The sequence below is a fragment of the Aptenodytes forsteri genome, unplaced genomic scaffold (genome assembly GCF_000699145.1).
Source record: "Aptenodytes forsteri isolate BGI_AS27 unplaced genomic scaffold, ASM69914v1 Scaffold115, whole genome shotgun sequence".
NCBI lineage: Eukaryota > Metazoa > Chordata > Aves > Sphenisciformes > Spheniscidae > Aptenodytes > Aptenodytes forsteri.
In genome coordinates, this window is record NW_008795319.1 from 1,263,377 (window position 1) to 1,283,030 (window position 19,654).

The following is a 19,654-nucleotide window of genomic DNA, read 5'->3' on the forward strand; positions in this document are numbered from 1 at the left end:
CTGTACCTGGCTCAATAAACTGTGGAAGATTTGGCCTCGCTCTACATCACATAAGTGTCCTTGTCTCCTTTCCTCTTCCATGCAGTAATACCTCTATCTAGGTGAGTTTCTGCTTGTCCTCCTGACAATATATTCCAGAGGCCGAATACATCTCCTGTGCATGTGAAGTCTAATACCTAGGCCACCAGCTGACCTTCCCTGTTTTAGATATGCTTTACATTTTCCTATTTCTATAATTTACTTCAGTAGTTAGCTTATTCAAAGTTATTTCTCCCCTGCACTCTTACCATTAACCTTTAATAACTTTTTCTGTACATAAGTCATGAAAGTAAAATGACCAGTTCAACATAACAGTACAAGATGTTTTTGAAACATAAGAAATTACATTAAGGCTGGGGAAATATGAATAGTTTCTTTACTTTGTCACTAACTTACTGTGTGTCCTTGAGCTTTCTGTATTTCTAGATTCTATCTCTAAAATGGTAAAAATAATGATTAATAGATTCTATGCACACATGTATATATTCTGTATTACATACAAAAGCCATTCTCTTTCAACATCTTACAGCCTTTATTATAGGCCTGTCTCTCAAGCTTTCAATGTTAAAGCTAGATTGCATTAATCACAAATAGCTACTCTTACAAAGGGAAAACACCAATCTGCTGAGTGAGACAAACCAAAATACAGAACCGCCCTTCTGTCCACCGGAGTTCTGCAGGATAAACTCTTTCCTCCAGCCTCGCTCTCTACTACAGTAAATTTCAGCATTTCCCAGGTCCCAACATATTCTGAAGAAACCCTTGTGCATTCCCAAGCTAACCACCTACAAGTACAGGCAAGGTCCCTCCTCTGCTCCAGGGTGCCCGCTTCCCGCATTGTCCATCATACCTGCATCTCCAGGGACGTCCTCTTGCAGCGCATGTTCAGGCTTTGCCTGGCAATGAAGAGTACCTCCTCCAGACAGAGGGTTTGGCTGAAAGAGTAGGCAACTGCCAGAATAGCTGGTTGTTCTCTGCTTCAGAGCCCAAGCCTCTTTTACCTACAAAATACTAACACATAAACCTACGTACAAACAAGATGGGAATAAACACACCCATATGCTCTGCCAGTCCTCCTACTCCAAGTTTATAAAGTCCTTTGCATTATAGGGAACTGCTAGGTCCAAAGTGGTTCTTTACAGATCGCTGTGCACAGGCAACTTTGTCCTTGTGCTGCAGCCTGGAGATCCTGTAGTTCTAAAACTAATTTGCTTGCTTTAGTCTTGCACCTTCATAACTCTAAAAATGAAAGCTCTTCAAATCACCGATTTCTTAGCCAGACCATGTAAGTTCTATGACAATCCCCCAAAGACCAGCTTGCCACATAAAAATAAATTGTCCTGCCATAAATGTTATGAAAAACCTACTACCTAGCAGAATATCTCCTCGTAATAATGAAAAATACCAGTTGCATTACAGCTTGGATTTTTTTTTCCTGTCTGAATGATAAAGGCTCAGGAGACTGATTGCTTCCTGTACAGCAAGAAGGTCATTCTATGAACTGAAGGTTGTGAGGTTTGGACAGGCTAGGGCTACATCAGATTTTGTTTACTGGAAACATTAAATAGATACTTAATGACCCAGAAGCAGTTTTGCAACTTTTACAGCAGTTGCAAAGGAGTTGCACAAAATATTTGATAGCCTTATCATGAAATATTTGGGTACATTTCTAAGAAATTTTGTGATGACGCTGCAGGCATCACAGAGACAGTGGCAGAGGGAAAAAAAACATAAGTTTAGTCTATTAGAGAAAAGATGTCAGTCTAGGATCTCCAGAGACTGCAGATTTGATAAACAGTTTTTGATTCAACAGTGTTCAACAGTGTTTGAATTATAAGACAGAATAAGAGGAGGGTGAGATAAGAACTGGTGATTGGGGTGGGGTGGGGGGGAGAACCTATAAAAAAGTCATAGGCTCCAACATGACTAAAATCTATTTGTAGATTAATTATTGAAATAAAACACTGGAGAAAGGATGTCATGCTGTAGAGTGTGGTCAAAACTAACTGACATAAGAAATGCGAACAAAATTTGATGAAATAATGCAACAGGTGGCTGGAACCCATCTAGAAAGTTTACTGAGGATCAGCAACACTGCCTGTGAAACACTTTAAACTGCAGAGGTGGAGGAAGACCTATTCAGCAGCTAAAACGATCAGAAAGCCCAGTGAGAGATTCATCCTGAAAAAAAATGCCCAGCCAGCAGAATCTGTGTTCTATGTTGATAAAGACATATGTTTTCACTCTAGGTTGCAGTCTAACATTGGAACAACTTGACCTCATTTTAAATGAGCTAGCTCAGGTATTGGAAGCAGTGTAAATGTTACGCTACGCTGCGGTATTTGTTCTGCAAAGGCAATTAGAGCTCTCTGCTTCTATGACTAGCTTCCTTCTAATGAGTTTGCTTGCTACTTGCTTATCAAAGCAATCTAGCTCACCGAAAGCTATTTCCAGTATCTCTGCAGTCTTTAAAAGGTACATGTATCCAGATGTCACAATAATGTAAGACTGAAACAAATGTTATTGGGACTATACTGCCAGCTTCCTATCTAGTAAGGAAAAGGATACTGAACAAATTCTATTGAGATAGCTAAAATAAACAAAAAAGTCTGAAAAACAGATGTGAGGCCAATGTCAGCTACCCAAATAAATGATTGTCTTCATTAAAGGCTAGAAATCACACAGGCAAATCCGTGGCTTAGTTGCATTCTAGAAATCTTTCCTGGCAGAAAATGGTCTTTGGCCTGATTTCGGTTCTCACTACCAACCCCCATAACACAGATGAACTTCAAGTAATTTCATCTTCCCCGGAGTAATTTCAGTTTTACCCGGAGTAACTCTGGGGTAAACTTAAAATGCACAGATTCAGAAGTTGAGGGACCACTTCTCTTTGCCGGGACCAGGCACCACTAGCATTAAAGGCAGGCCTGTAGTCTGTCCCACTAGGGAGAAACAAAAGAAGACAAAAGATTAGGAAGCCTAAAAATATCAACCTGCTAAGTGTTCTTGCACCTTACCCTCACACCAAAACATGGCAAGGGAATCTCCTCTTTCCTTATTCCTAGGTCCCTGGTCTATATAGTAGCTCTGCTAATTGAATCTGATTTTATATGGGATAGATCAATTTGGTCCTTAATACACAATATCAAAACAGCTACTTTGTAGATATATGTTGTTTGTCAAAGGCTTATGCTAATCAAATCTGCAGAAATCTGACTCACTTTTAAGACCCTTTTATGTTCACATTCTAGTGAGTTTAAGCATTTTTTTACTTGACGGTTAAATCATTTCTTCTTCAGATTGAAGTAAAATTATTAAATTTAAGTTGCCTTTAAGAGCCTTGCAATGTTTTATCTTAACTAGACCTTTAAACAAATCTCTCTTTAACTATATTATTTTCCTTAGCAGTGGGAAGTCTACACTGCTACAGCAAAAATCGACTTTTCTAGTGCAGCTCAATTTTGACTTGTAATGAAATTCTCTACTACTGCTGAAATTGGCATCTTCTAAAACATCTTTTAAGATTTTGTCCATGACAAACGTTCTTGGAACTGCCTTCACAGCAAGGTTTATATTGATGACAAGAACAAGTAAATAGAAGAAAGGATCAACGTGAATTTCACCTATTGCCGTCAGTATTTCCAGGAGAGAGAGATCAGTTAATTGATTATTTCAGAAGCAACCGTCCCATTCACCCACTGCAAGGTCCCTTTGCTGGGAATGCACCCAGGTAAGGTACTTATTCCATAAAGGCAGGAAGACTACAAATTCAGCATACTGTAGTTTAATAACTGAATTTCTCCCCAGCAAGAAGTCATTTCTCCATAAAATGTGTGAATTTAATCTTCCTCAATGCAAAATAAAATATGTTAATTTAAATAACCACTTATGATGCAGTCAGTCATTTTGGCAGAGGAGAAGTCTTACTTACGATGTCCAACATGGCAAAATTCGGTCTAAATAGCTGAAATTCAGGAAAGACAAAAGCAACTGAAAATAAGATCTTATAATGGAAATTGTTAGAGGCATTGATTTCTGTCACACAAAGATGCATACACAAACACATCACAAAATAATCAGTCTCTGCACTTTTTTATTCTTTCCTACAACACAACACACAGAATCACACAATTTTTACAAGTAAGCAACCATGGGAACAGTAGACATTATATTATTTCATGCACAAATGGGGTTTAAAACCTCGGGTAAATTTCAGCCCTAGCCACAACTTCTTGAGACATTAAAAAGCAATTGGAATATGAAAGGAAGAAAAAGGGCTATACAGCTAACTTAAATCCAAATAAGAGATCTGATCACATTCCTAGAATCAAAAGAACAGATCTTCCAAACGTATTTCAGAGTGTGATTCAAGTTTCAATCGTGGTAAAAATGAATCTATTCAAGAGGCTTTCTAAGCCTCTAGCAGAGGAAAGGAAGTTTAAAAGTTGGTTGTCGTATAGATCAACACATTTCTTTAGATGAGAGTGGTTGCATGTCCTGTTCAGCTACAGTTGCATTTGAATGTCTCTAATGAAATCCCAACCTTCAAACACATCTACAATTACGCATGCAATCTTTGCAGCTGTTTCCAGCTGCACAAGAGTCTCCACAGATACGTCTCAAGTAAAACTAGGAAAGATAGTGCTTTGTTGTTAGAATGAGTAAAAAAGCAGGTAGGCAAGCATTACAGAAAGATAATGATGCTTACCTCAGTAATAACATTAGGTACTTTCAGGTTAGCTTTACAGACGTCTTTACTTAAGTATACTGTGGGGCACAAAACGTGTTTTTCCACTGTATTCAGAATACAGGAAATAACTGACAGCACCGCTGGCTTAAATGCTTCTTTCTGTAGGAAGACTGGCAACATGGAGTGCGATTGTGCTTTGACATTGTGCCATAATTCTCACCCGGATATTAACAGGGTAGGTGGGATTCATCCCATCTTAGTCTGAAAACGAGGTGGTTAGTAAGCTGGCAAACTAGAACAGCTATCTAAAGCAGGAGAGATGAATCGATGGACAGACACATGGTTTTGTATCCATTGATGGTGGCGGGACTCTAGCATGCCTAGCTGAAATATGGCAATGAGGTGAATTAGTCATAATGAATCACCACTCTGTGTTATATGCCAATCTCGGGCAAAAATTCAGCTTGCAGTGTCTTTACTGGCACTTCCACCAAAGTCAGTCTCAGTACTATGTTACTGCCATTGTGGTAGAGCTATATGACAGTCCCTAGCAATAGCTGTTAGCTAGCTTCAGTCAGCTGAATCTCTTTCCAGAAATCTCTGTCTGCCAGATTTCTTTTTAAAAAATCACTAAACCTTTAATAATCATAATCAAAACAAGAAATGAAGAGGGAGAACAGAAAAAAAAAAAAAAAACCAACAGAGCATAATGAAAAGGAAAACTCAAGAATAAAAATAAAAGAGGGGAATAAAGGAGAGTGAGGACTAGAGAAAGAAGAGAGATGATCAGTAAAATAGAGAAGGAGAAAATAAGGAAGGAAATGGCAAACAAAAAACAGAAAGGCTTGGGAAAGGGTTGAGAAAGAAGATGCAATTACTCCATTTATTCTCATTAATCCAATTGATTTGAAAGCTATAAAGATTTATATGAAATCCCTAGTTTATAATAATCATGCTTATTCATAATTCAACCTAGCTTTTGCAAATTTTTAAGGGCAAAACCCAATATGATTATAAAAGGAGTAGCAAACTAAAATAGCCTACAGGTTGATAATATTAGTATCTCATTCATGTGAAAGCTAAATAAATTCAGCTTGTCCATGGGAAAAAATGAAACCAAAGGTATTTGTTTGATTAATTATGTCTGTAAAACTAGTTAAATTTTGCAAAACTGTGTCAGTAAAAAGGTATCGTGCCTTAACACCCAGCTGCAACATAACATGAAAATGAGTCAACAGGAGAAACATACTCTCATTTGAGTTGCTGTTGTTTACACTATTTCTATTAAATCAGTTTCCTAGATAGTTGAAGTAAAATTCATGTCAGCATGGGAGCATTAATGCCTGCAATCTGAACAGAAGAATTCCTGATACTTTAGTCTGAATGAAATGTGGCAATATCCATTTCATTTAAAGGCCTTCTTTCTGTCATTTGCTGTTCCTTAGTCTTAACTTATTACCGATTCTCTAAAATTACTTTATGTACAAGGAAAAAAAAGAGTTGCGAAAGGTTATCAGCTTGTAAACTATTTGCTGAAGAATAACATAAAATGGGCCTGCTGACTATACATTATTTCTGTACTTTGTGCCTGAAATGATGTAAGAAGACAGTTTATAACTAAACAAGGTATGTCCTTCTTATCAATCATATGCTGCCATAATCCAATTTACTAGGGTAAAATCCATTTTACAGGGAGACAAAGAATATATAGGCTGATACACTGACAGTGTATAAAACCTCCTAATACACAATATACTGCTCAAATCAAGTTGCCACTTCAAGCTTATTGCTTACTCACTAGTATTCGCTTTACATTTTTCTGTGAGACACTATGCAAATTCAAAATGAGTTTATTTCACAGTGTTTGTGAGAAGTTAGATCCAGAATTGCAAACAGGAGACAAGCCAACTATATTTTAGAATGTGATCAAATTCACCAGTAGCAAGGATTATAATTCAACACTATTGAAAGAATAGGGATTTCTAATCTCAGGTTTTGTGCTAGTTATGGACAAGGACCTGAAAGACCTTGTGTTGAATATCAGATACTGATACTTAAATAATAGGGTCATGTTTAATCTTTTTTCTATTTCAGCTTTCCAGAATACGGTGCTCCACAGCACTTTAGCAAGATACGGTTCCATGTTAGAGGGAACTTTTTCAATACACAGTCAGGATTACTGTTCTAGGAAAGCAGAGAAGTGCATATTCTGGTATGCTTCACAGTGCAAGGGAATTATTCACAGTAAATTTTGGGGACTGTCAGCTTCTTCTTATGTCTGTCTAGCTGTACTTTTACTGTATAAAAAATTAATCACATGACCATATCTGAATGGAATAGAAGCTCCTTTGCTTCTGATACCACAGATCTGGACCATTTACTGGAAACACATGACTGTGTGTGGGCGTCTGAGTACCAGCAACCGGAGTGAGGCTGCAAACCTCAGGGTGTTCAAATGTGCAGATGCTAGCAACTGGAAGACCAGGGACCTGGGGCCACTTACTGGGTTGATCGGGTGGCTAAGGCCAGCAATTGGAGAGATGCATATAATGTGTATGTGTGTGTAACTATATATGTATGTATAAATTCCACTAGCAGACTTCAGTCCTGACCAGCGGGAGGAGAGGAACAGGACTGGGCAGTCCATGCTGTTCATGTTTGTGCGAGACCTATATGTTTATGTGGGTGCTTGTGAGTCACTATTTTCTGTCTGTGCTGACCTGTGTGGCTGGCTGTGTGTGTGCACATGTGTGTGCATGTGTGTGCATGCCTATCAGGAATATGCACTCAGCCTTGCTACTGGCTGGACCTGGCCACAGGGAGCCACGGCAGCCCCACAGCTATGGGGCTAGTGGATGGTGCAACTGTTGTGCTGCTGGAGCTGTCTTCTGCTGAACTGCAGAGTGTCCCTTGTGAATTTCTTGACATCTGACCACCAAGATGACAAACCAGCTTATACTACTCAGGATTACGTTAGCCCCACTGACTGCAGGACAGATGGGTCCCATCCTGAAGGAGCACATCGCCACAGTAATCTCACATAGATTGCTGAGTGGTGACAGCTTATGACCTCTAACAACCAGGTCTGAATTTAAGCTTACAGAAGACTCATAAGAGGCTCTGAATCACTTAGCAAACCCTGGGACATCTAGTTCCCTAGAAGATGGTGTTTCACCTTTTCTTAATGAAAATAAGACTTATTCTTAATTTTTATGTTTCTTTCACCTATCTTACCAGTAAATTCCCACTGAGATAAAACAGTTAATATAAAAGTGTGTTCTAAGAAAGAAATGCAGAATATGCATTCTGAATGATATCAAAACTTCAAAAAATATTAAAGCTTAAAACATCCATAAATAATTTTTAGATTCAGATTATAGAGGGCAAAATCTTGCAAGCAAACTCTCAGAATAAGACAGTTATAAGCATGAGATCAGCAGGTTACTTGCATTCCTGAAAGCAGCAGAAAAATGTGATTCTGATGCAGCTCAACAGAAAAACCACAAGGAACCTAACAAAAATTTCATCTCAGTCAATGACTTCATATTTCTAACATTAAATCTAAGATTATTATGGTTCGTTAACTGAAATTGCTGTAGAAAAGTTTGCAGAAAGATTTATTTGGGAGCATTATTTTAGCTAGTGAGGAGAAAATCTTATTAGACTGTCAAGTCCATCTGCCTTCAAAAGCAGCATACTTTCTACTGACCAGGGGACAGATCAGATATTAAACTAATAACTTGTTCTTAGCCAAAAGGCTGAAAAAAATACATCTGTATTAACATATCATTTTCTTTATTGGAGAAACTACAATCTAGTTCTAAAAGAACAAAACAGACCTTTCAACTTCATCTTGTCTTTTGCAAATCTTTCATAGAATCATAGAATCATAGAATAGTTTGGGTTGGAAGGGACCTTTAAAGGTCACCTAGTCCAATCCCCCTACAATGAGCAGGGACATCTTCAACTAAATCAGGTTGCTCAGAGCCCTGTCCAGCCTGACCTTGAATCTTTCTCGTTTGCTTATTTGTTTTTTTTTAAAAACACATGGATGCACTGTGGATACTAACCTCACCTTTTTTAACAAGTAACCTTGACAGTTATTCATGGAACTGCACTGAAAAGAGACTCTGAACTTAAAAGAAACTCTGGGCTATAAAATCACTTTGGTGTTTTAAAACATTGGTGCTGTGGTGAGTGACACTCCCATCATTTGGCTAAGGCCACGCATTAAGACACATCTCTGTCTACACAAACACACCCCAGCACTTTTCATTTTTCTTATTTATAGATACCATGTATCTTATAATCTATACCTTGTAGGTATCCATTGTGAATCAGACAGCATACAGACTGTGTAACCACAACTATAATAACTTATTGTTTTCCTTGCCCATTTATAGCCGAGCCATTGATTCTTCACTCACCCTCAAATTAATTTCCTTCCTGTTCCTGAACCCTCAGCTCTGTTCCTTCCCTAGGCAGATCTCTCAGAAACTTGCGCACCTAATGGGCACTTATCTTTGCTCATCTTTTCCCTCTTCCCCCACATAATCCGCCTTGTTTGCTTCTTTTTCCCTCAGATTTTACCTGTTCTCAGTGTTATCCCTTTTGCCCAGTTTCTCTTTGCCTGCCAAAGGTACTCAGTGCTATCCCTTGTGTCACACGGCTGTGCTAATACTTCCAGTTATTCTCAGTGGAGAGTATCTTAAATGGAAATCAACCCCTGAGTCTATTTTCCATGTCATAGAAGAACTGTTGTTGAGAAGAATGGATGTCCCTTTGATAGTCTTCACAGGCACATACTTCTCTTCATTTACTGTGTATGTTATATCAGAGGATCTATTTCTCCAGTAGATGCTACTGGGACTCTCACATCTAAGATATTGATGAGAAATTTAAACCAGTCCCAATCTCGGTAGGAATGAACATACATTAATCTACCAAAAACAGAGCCTATGTGTGAGGTCTGTTGACAATGTGGAACTTGGTTAGTTAAAGTTTAAGCTTGTTTTTCCAAACAAGGGGATTTGTCCCCCTTATTGCAAATTTGTCCCCCAAGAATCATAAATTCTTGGTCTGAAGTAAAGAAGAATCGTCCTTTTCCTTCTCCCACCCTTTTGGCTTCTTCCTTTTTCTGGACACCAGAAAATTCCTACCATAGTTTCCACTAGGCCAGAGCTGCCCTGTAATTTTTGTATGGGTAAGACAGGAGCAACTAACTTACTGGTCCTTCCAAGGCAAAATTTCTAATCAAAGTCTCTGCTGAAAGACACTGGCTTGAAAAACGAGGATCCTGACTCACTAATGAAATGTCTTGAAGCACTCTTACTGAAGATGAAACATTCCTACAAAATTGCAGGGAAAACCCTTTGCGTTTTATTTTACATTTTAAGTAAAATGAACAAGAAGTTGTATTTAAAATATACATATCCCAGTGATCAACAGGCCCAGATATAGGAAAGTGATAATCATATCATTTCTCTTAGTTCATCCACTCTTCTGTGCTAATTGCTTCCTGGAATATATGCCAGATCATGAGCCCTGGTTTCAGTATAGCTCGCCCAAGCACATCGATGTCCAGTTGCACGCCATGACTGAAGAATGAATATCATTTGAGTCTTTGACTGCTTTATTGTTTTCCCTGGCAAAAGAGGGAAGTCCACCCTCTCTCTGAGATAGACCAGGTAGGATAGAGGAACAGATTTATTGTTGCCTTTTCCTGATGAAGTGTCACTCCTTATTCCACTGGCAGCAACGTTCCATCTACCTGTGACTACCATCCAGTGCAACTTCTTTCCTTATGTATTGCTCAGGATTTCACTGTCTTCCTAACTCTATTCAGAACTGAATTTGAGACTTTATTCCCAACATCTGTCTAGTTAGAGAGCATTCACTATCTTGTATCACTTACAGTTGTGGAGAAACTGTCATTTAAAATGGCTTTAACTCCAATTTAGTTTTCTCTGGTTGTCAAGCCTTTTTCTTTCAGGTACTAATGATAATAGCCAAAGCAACTATTTCTATTAGCTGCTGAAACTTGATCAGCAGGTGGTTCTACTCCACCTATACCTCTCCATACCTAACAATACCAAAAGTAGGGATTGATTGGTACTTTGCCACTTTTTTAACTTCAGGGCACAGGACTGCATTTTAAAACAAACTTGTTATGGCTTTTGTTCTTTTGGTTGGATTTTAATTTTAGCTCTCAGTAAACATAATATTTCTCTGACTAAAAATAACGAAGAGTCAGGGCAGACCTAGCTCTAGATTATGATTGGCATAAAGAACAACTGACTGTGGTGACCATGATGGGAGGTATTTCATACTCTGGAGGAGGCTTTTCAAACAGAATAGTAATTGAATCTGCACTCCTTGCTTCTCCCTTCTTATTTATAGTCTCTTTTGTTACTTGATGGCTGAGACACAGTAAAAGGATTTCGTTTAATACATGGTACTTAGAGATGAGGTTTGAAACCCTTTCTCTTTTTCCATTTCTTTGCTCCTGACATATATCTGAACAGTGATTCAGATTTGAAAACTGGTTCATTTTAACCCGGATGCTATAACTCAGTAATTGACGGAAGGTTGCTGCTTGTAACTCCACTACAATTAAAAGCACTGTTTTGTAAAGAGCTTTCTCCTAAGAAAGTAAAGCTACTACCCTAATTGATTTTATCAATGACACCAACGACAATTTATTTTTACTTTGAAGTCGGCATATAAGATCTACTTCAGGGAGAGTTGTGAGACTTGTTAGTGCTAGAAAGCACTCTTCTTTAAAAGAAAGAACCACTTTCAATCTCTCTGTTTAACGACTATGCTATCACCGCACCGCACTGACCAGTGTTCCTGGGGAAGTTTTTTATATGCTTTCTCATCTCCAAGACTTCCGAAGTTTTTCTTCTCAGAGTCAATATTTTCTCTTCCTCTCTATGTACTTAAAATTGTCTTAGGCATCTGTGTTAGCTGGTCTTCCTTCATCCTCCCATCACCAGTACTCTTAGCATACTGCCCTGCCCACTTTGAATTTCCACCTACACTGTACCTCAGTTTCAAAGTACATTTTAGTGACACTTCTGAAGATCATAAACAAGGGAGTATTAGAGAGCACAAGACTCCCCAGGGTGAGATGGGCAAGACTGACAATTCCCACTGTCCCAGAGAAAAGGACAAAACATTACTTCGTTCAGTACAAAATGTAGCCTTCTCTGCTTAGAATGAATAAGGACATCAACAGACTAAAAGTAGAGACATTAACACTGAAGTACTTAAACATTACAGATTGAGTCCAAACTCCATTGAACTTAACGGCTAAGCTCTTGACTGACTTCAATGAGTTTTGACGCAACTGCGGGAAATTAAGAGCTTCTGCATGTCCAGCATGGAGGGAAAAGAGCTCATACAAAGTTATTCAGCATAAAGATTTTTAGCAAGCATCTCTGACTTCTTGACAGTGAGACAGAATATTTCCAGTCATAGTTATGAAATTGTTCTGCATTTATTCCATGATTACTCTTTTATGCGTATGTTTGTCACTTCTGTTGAAGACCTCCAATTACCTCAAGTCTGAATAGAATATGCATGCTATTTAATAGTCCTTCATCCACTGTAACACTCATGCTTACATCTGGGCACACTAATCAACAACAGATAAATCAAGATAAAGATCATCTCTACAATTAGTCTTCTCTATGATGTAAAAAAGGTGATGTGCATTTCCTGGTATATTCAAATGCATCTTTTATTTTGCAAACTATGGACAAACAATGGCATTAACAAGGAATGAATTATTGTGCATTATGAGAACAAACTAAAGGAAAAAGCAGATATTCATTTTAATTCTTCCAATCATCTTTTATGTTTCAAGATATAAAATGCAGTTTCATTCTGAAAAAAAATTTTAGCAAATGGTTTATATGGCTTCAACATAAATTCATAGCAATACCATATTTAATCTCTAATATGTATTATGTCACTTTAAAAATATTTTGAACACATTCTCTCTAACTTTTGATACACAAGCAAACAAATACCCTGTAGAGTATGAAAAGATAGCTCTGACACTTTCTATGTGAAAGCACAGTAAGATCTTCTACATCCTGTTCAACAGAACCTTTGCGGATTTCAGAAAATATTTTAATAAATTGTATCACTATAGAAACTACAAATCAACAATTTATACTATTTCTGTTACTTTGTACATCTCAGAACTTGAAGACTGTCCTGAATAGTTTCAAAAGCACAATGCCTTGATATTTTTCTGTACCTTTCATCCTTTTGGTAAACAGAGAAAAGCCTCAAGGGAGGTTATTTCACCTTTCACTACTCACAAGCTGGGGATACAAATGTATCTAGTCCAATTTTATTAACCATATGCTCTTAACTTTTGCTATTACTTTGGGCAGAGGCAGACCGAAAATAACAAAAGCAGTGGCAAAGATTTCATATAGGACTACTTTCACAACTTTAGCAAAAGTGCTCTGTCCTAAGGTAAGCAGACAGAATAAATTTCCATGTCTCCATTCTTCCCCAGATACATTCAAGTCCTTCCACAAGAATATCTTCCCAGGGCTCTTGATCAAAATTAGCAGCCTGTTGAGTCTAACAGTTATATATCTATAGCTCATCCTTTTAGAGCTTATGCTCAATAGGTCACATCAGTCTGTGATGTAACTCCAAAGAAGACAAGATTTGCACCAGCAGTGATATGGATACAAGTTCTCAGGACTGGTACAAGCTGCACGTCATCAGTTTTCATCTGCTGTTCTCATGTAAAGCATGCTGAAGCACCAAGCTGCTCAACTGCCAGACAGGTATATTTACAGTAGCTCTTAATTCCTTCTCCAGATTCCTATCTCAGATATTTTGTTCATGAACATTTTTGTTCCTACATCTCTGATATTTTTATTATGTGGTGTTAGTTATGACTAAGCACTACTTGTCTCAGTGTATCGCTGCACTTACAGCGTAGAGAAGACCAACCACAAACCCAATGAAGCCAGCAAATTTTCCTATAAAGTTAACTTCTGTCTGTAATGTAAGTATGCATATTTACATGCATTATTTTCACACGTCAGTCTATAGGATAGCTATAAGCATTACCAAAGAAGATATTTAAGTCCTACCTTAAATTTAAATCCTACCTTAAATTTAAATTTAAATCCTACCTTAAATTTAAATTTAAAATTTTTTTTTTTAAATTTAAAAAAAATTCTTCTTACAAATCCATTTATGTGTTTCCACATAAAGGACAACATCTTTTTGCTTTTGTTTGTAAATTAAAAATTAAATTATTGAATGACTTGACTGTATATCCACACTTCTGCTGCATAAAAACTCTACACACACATTCAGAAAATCAAAATGGAGAAGGGTACACTAAAAATTAGGAATTTTTTATTTCAATTTGCATGGAATAGGATTTGGTATGGTTTTCTTTGAGGTTTGTGATCAAATCTGTTCAAGCCTTATTAACGTATGTCATGTTTTGCCTGAATTCAGGAAAAAAAATACGCACAGACTAAACCTGCCAGATCTTTCACTTTTGTGAGCAGACTTGTCTTGATAGCTGAAATCTGCTCACTTCCAAGTGATTTCAGATTTTCTTATGAGTATTTCACATGTTGTTATTAAGCATCAAATAAAAATTCAAAGTCTAGTTATACAGGACACATGCCTCAAGAGGGACCATGATTTATTCCTACCCTTTAAATATTAGGGAAAATGGTGTGCTGTCAACTAACCCCTGTGTTCATTCAGAAACAAGACTCTGGGAAGCAGTCTGCAGTGCAGAGAACTTCAGCAGAAAATTATGTAAATGGAGCTGCTGGTTTAAGATCTCTTTAGAGCAAATTTGACTTTCAGATCCTCTCAGGAAACAGAACATCACGCAGCAGTAATACACAAGCAATTTTTACTGTGGTAGATATATATTTAAAGTTCTAGAAGTAACATTGCATAATGCATTACTTCAATTGCATAAGACACTTCAAAGTTTGGCTGTGTACTTTTTTCACATACAAAAGTTCTTTTTCAAGCAAAGGGATTTTTTTTCTTCAATTTTTTTTCTTTAAATTTATGCCATGTTTCCTTTTATCTAATAACGTAATTCCTTCAATATGACCACAAAACTTTTCTATAATCCCTTCAAAACTTGCCTTTCAAATTTTAGTAGTCATTCACACTAGTAAGGAAACAGAAGATGAAATGCCATCTCTTAAAAATTGAATAGAAAGTGTTTGTCTCCTTGCTAAGATGACATTTTTCAGCAAATTAATTTTTAACTTATTCTTAGAAGGCCAAATTGTTTATTATATGTTTAAAATTATACCATCTTACTTAAGATGCAAGAGTAGGTTTTTGAGGACTTAGGGGGGTCTTTTATATGGTAACTCACATATCAACCATTATACTCTAATGTTTCAGTCAGAGCAAATATTATTGAAAGACTATTTCAACTATGAAAAGCAAGTAATATTGCTACTAATATTTTCTTTCATCATTGTCATAAGATACATTATAAGTAAATATGTTGCATATAACAAGTAACCAATTGTTAATAAAATATAGATTAGCATGACAACTAAATCACATGTAAAGACAATTCTCTGTGCTGCGGATTAGCTCCAGGCCAGGGTCACATTCCTGATTAACATACTGTGTATGGACTGTGAGGTTTTTTCCCAGTTTCTGCTTTCAAAGACACAGAGATTTCAAATCACAGAGATCTAAAACCAATACATTTTAAATTTTGAGCACAGGTTGCTCCCCTTCACAGCTAAGCTGGAGGACACAACTTCAGGCTGAAGGAAAGGTCATTCTTTAAGGAGAGGTTTCCCACTGCAGAAGCTGTCTTCCTTGCCCTTCCCTCTCTCTACCTGTAGCCGTGCTCTTGCTGATCTCTTGGCCCAGCAGTGGAAATCATCTGACTCTGCACTTAACTAACACAATGCAAAAAGGGAACAGTTTTCTGAATCACTTCACTCTGAGATATTATAAACAGCAGAGCTAACACTAGAAAAGAGATGGGTGCATATGACCAATTGCAAGAGCAGAGATTTGTCCCCTTTCAGCAGCAGCTAGGATGTCCATCAGCCTGCCCAGCACCTTCCATCCTTTCAGAATGAAGCAACACAATACACAAGAAAAGTAACTGTGAGACAGCAGGGAATATATGAAAATTAATTTTCTTTACTTCTCTCTAATTGAGAGACATCAACTATGTGAACACAGGTAAATATTATCCTGAGAATATTTTCTTGCCCTGTTTAATGGCAGGTAGGTAGACATAGTGATGGTGCTGTCAACATCCCCCAATGGGATACCACTTCTGTTGGGCTTACTTGAGTTTGGCTCTTTGTGAGAATTTATGAGATTGTTGGACGTAGAAAAGCCACCCCCAGCACACATCTTAAAGAAACAATAATGTTGGCAAAGAAGGTTATCATGAACTCCCATATAATGGCCTAGCAGCTCCATTGGAAGAGGGGTTACAGACATCTCTAGTTTGCCATGTTATTCTGAGAACTTTTTGGAAAAGACAACTTGATTAATCCTGTTATAATAGCTATCGGGGTCCTGTTATAAAGTGAACTTACACAAACTGAGTATTCTAATGAACACATAATAGTTCTCCAGTATGATGCTTTGGTGATAATTATGGCTGTAAATACTTCTGTAGATGTAAATATTAAGCAGCTGTCAAGAGAGAAGCTATAATCATAATGTGTAATCTTGGGTTTGCAGGTTAGCATAATTTCTGCTAAGATATAGAACATGTTTAAGAAGACGTTTTCACTTTTTTCTTTTTCAAATTTGTCTGTACTTTTGGTGTCTTTTGAGTTGATCTCCAACTGAAAAAAAAATTATATAGCTCAGAATATCATTTTATGAGCAGCATTATACAAGTGTTCATCCTGTATTGGACTTCGTTGCCTTTCACACTTCACGCATCAAGTTTAGCTACAAATTTACCCTATTTTCTCTAATACAGCAAAAGATTTATTTTGCCACCTGTTTTCATGTTCAGTACCCTAATTTGCAAAAGCGATGAGCTGCAGAGTAACTGATTGCTTTAAGTAATACAGGGATGGAAACAGAATTTTCCATTAGGACTTTAATTGTTCATTTGTTCAAGACATAAGCTAGTGAATTGAGAAATAAAAACCTCAAAAATGATTGACCATAAGGCTGATACTGAATTCTAAAACCTGGACTCAAAGTCTAAGTCTTCATAATGTAAATAGGTTCTTTCAGATTCGGTAAATAATTCAACTATTAACTAGGCTGCTGCTCTGATGAGTAAAGTGTAAAATGTGACCAGCCTAAAGAATCATTGCTCTCCATGCGAGGGTAACAACTACTCAAGCAGACTTCAGTATTTTTATGTTTTATTGTAGGAGTGCTTCCCACAGGAATAAATTACACACCATACCCATAGTGCAGTGATAGTAGTCACTTAGCTGAATATCTCTTCTGCATCCAACAACACTTTTAGTAACACAGGTTAATCTGTGCTAGCATTGCCTAAATTAGAGAACCTTGGCCAGGAGGACAGCAGGTCAGAACATCAGGGATATTATTTTAAGGGCTACAGGATCTCTAACAATTTTTGCAAATTTGGCCTCACTTTAATGCTGACCCAAAAGGCTGCACGTTTAAGTCAACTGTAATTGCTCCTCAGTGTTACGCTAATTATTGATATGCTGGCAGTGAAACTTTGATTTATTATCCTGTTTTTCAAAAGTGGGAACCATAGGAGCTTCCAGTACTATTAATCCTGGGAGATGCTCAGGTAGAAAACTCTGTGGATTACCAGGAAAAGTTCTGGCAAGTATTTATGCAAAACATTGAAACTGATACAGAAAATAGAGAGTAACCCATGCTCTCAGAGCTTACTGTACTGCTCAGGCTGCAGATCCTTTAGCATTTGGTTTAGAGCAATTACAGGATTTGAATTGAAGCATTCGCTTATCACTCACCATCCACACTTAACACATTGAATGGTTCACTTCACAGAACAGATGTGGTGCTTGCAGACAAGATTCACTTTGGAAGCCTGCTCTAGGTACACAACAAATGTACTTCATCGCCTCCTGGGAGTGGAAAACACAATGGTCCAAACCAGTGTTTGTCCTTTGGGCAATTTTAAACCACATCCATGATAAGGACATCCAATCGAGGTGACTAGACTAAATTCAACCCAAAATAAAGCCTCTGAATAGGGCTCATGTAGGGGCCCCAGCACCAATGGATTCAACCCATGATCTGCTCCTACTCTGCCAAATTACTTGCTAATGTAGATGCAGCCTTAGCCTTATGAAGGGGGTTGTGGAAGTCTATGAAAACAGACATGTTATATTGTCAATCAAAGAAGTGATATTCTCAGCTCTTAATGATGATGCCTATAGTCTTCTCAGGCTATTGTAGCCCATAGTCCAAAGAATGGATCAGCTCCTGGATTCCTATCCAAATATCTAAATATAATTACAAATTAATTTTCTTTACAATCATTGATAAAGGCTTAATAAGTGCTTATACACTATTTTAGGGGAAACCAATATGGATTTCCATACCTAATCCAAAACAGAAATGAACTCTTAATGTAGACTTCTTGGCACCTGAGTTTTCGTTCTAATTAAGGTTAATTCATAATTAAGAGAAAATGCCTTTTTTATAATAGTGCACTACTGAACCAGTAAAATCAATGCAATGGGCAGGAAATCACATTTCAAGGGGGAAAAAAAAGACAAAGCTATTATTTCAGAACTACCTATTTAAATTCTTATTGATGTCTGCACATTCATAATCCCCAAATCAAGTACTTTACAAAATATTGCTCGATAATTACATTAGGTAAAAGAGTATTAACCATAACATAGACCTGTATACAAAATTCATCAAAGAACTTATGTAAGAATAAATTTTCAGGCACATTATGCATAGATTAGCTGTATGAAGAAACTTTTTAATTCAGCCCTATTACGTGCACTACAAAAGGAAATGTATCCCATCCCCTTTTATTATGTTTCCCGTTAGTTTCTGTGAGTCTGATATCTTCATTGGCAGCTGCTTCTCAGCCAAGGACCTCTCAACAACATGACTGCCCACAGCATGATCTGTCTGTCACAATATCTGCCCTGCCTCTCACTCACTTATCTCTTATCCTGAGTTTGTATAGGTTATCTGATTATGCATGTTATGGGAAGTGTATATTCATGAAAGGATGCTAATAGTTATCAGACCTTGGATTTTCAAGTTTTTGGCTGGGTCACCAGCCACCTCATTCCTACCTAGTGCTGTGGTAATACATCTTTTCAACATGTTTTATTTTGTGCTATTTTTCTAGTTTCTATGTATTACAATAGTTGTAACTTCTTTGTGTCAGACTTGTGAACAACTGAAATCTTGGCAATAAATTAGAGAGTGATTAATTGTTTTGATAACATTTATAACAAAAGGCCAACCCTCAGCAGGTCAATTGTCTTTAAATTAGGTTATAATCCGTCAAACAGATGTCAGAACCCCATAAAAATAGGAGCATATGTGTACACTGACAAATTCATTATGTGAAATTTGTACAGATGATGGCATGAGAATATTTTGTTGTGCCCTTAGGCACCATGTATGAAACATATTTTCTGAATTGCAGTTTGCCATATTTTACTGAATTTGTGATAATAAATAACAGTCATCTGGAAGTGGCATACCACTGGCAATGGAAGCACAGTATGTTCATTCGCTGTGATAGTAACAGGATTTGCCAAGGCAAGGCAAAGTCAAGCCAAGTATCAGCTGAAGAAATTAGCTTTTCAAACTTCAAGTCTTACGTCACCTGCATCCCTTCGTGCACTCCCAGAGAGAGATCCAAGCACACACGAGTTGTCTGCCCAATTCCCGCACAAAGGGGATCCAAGTCCCAGG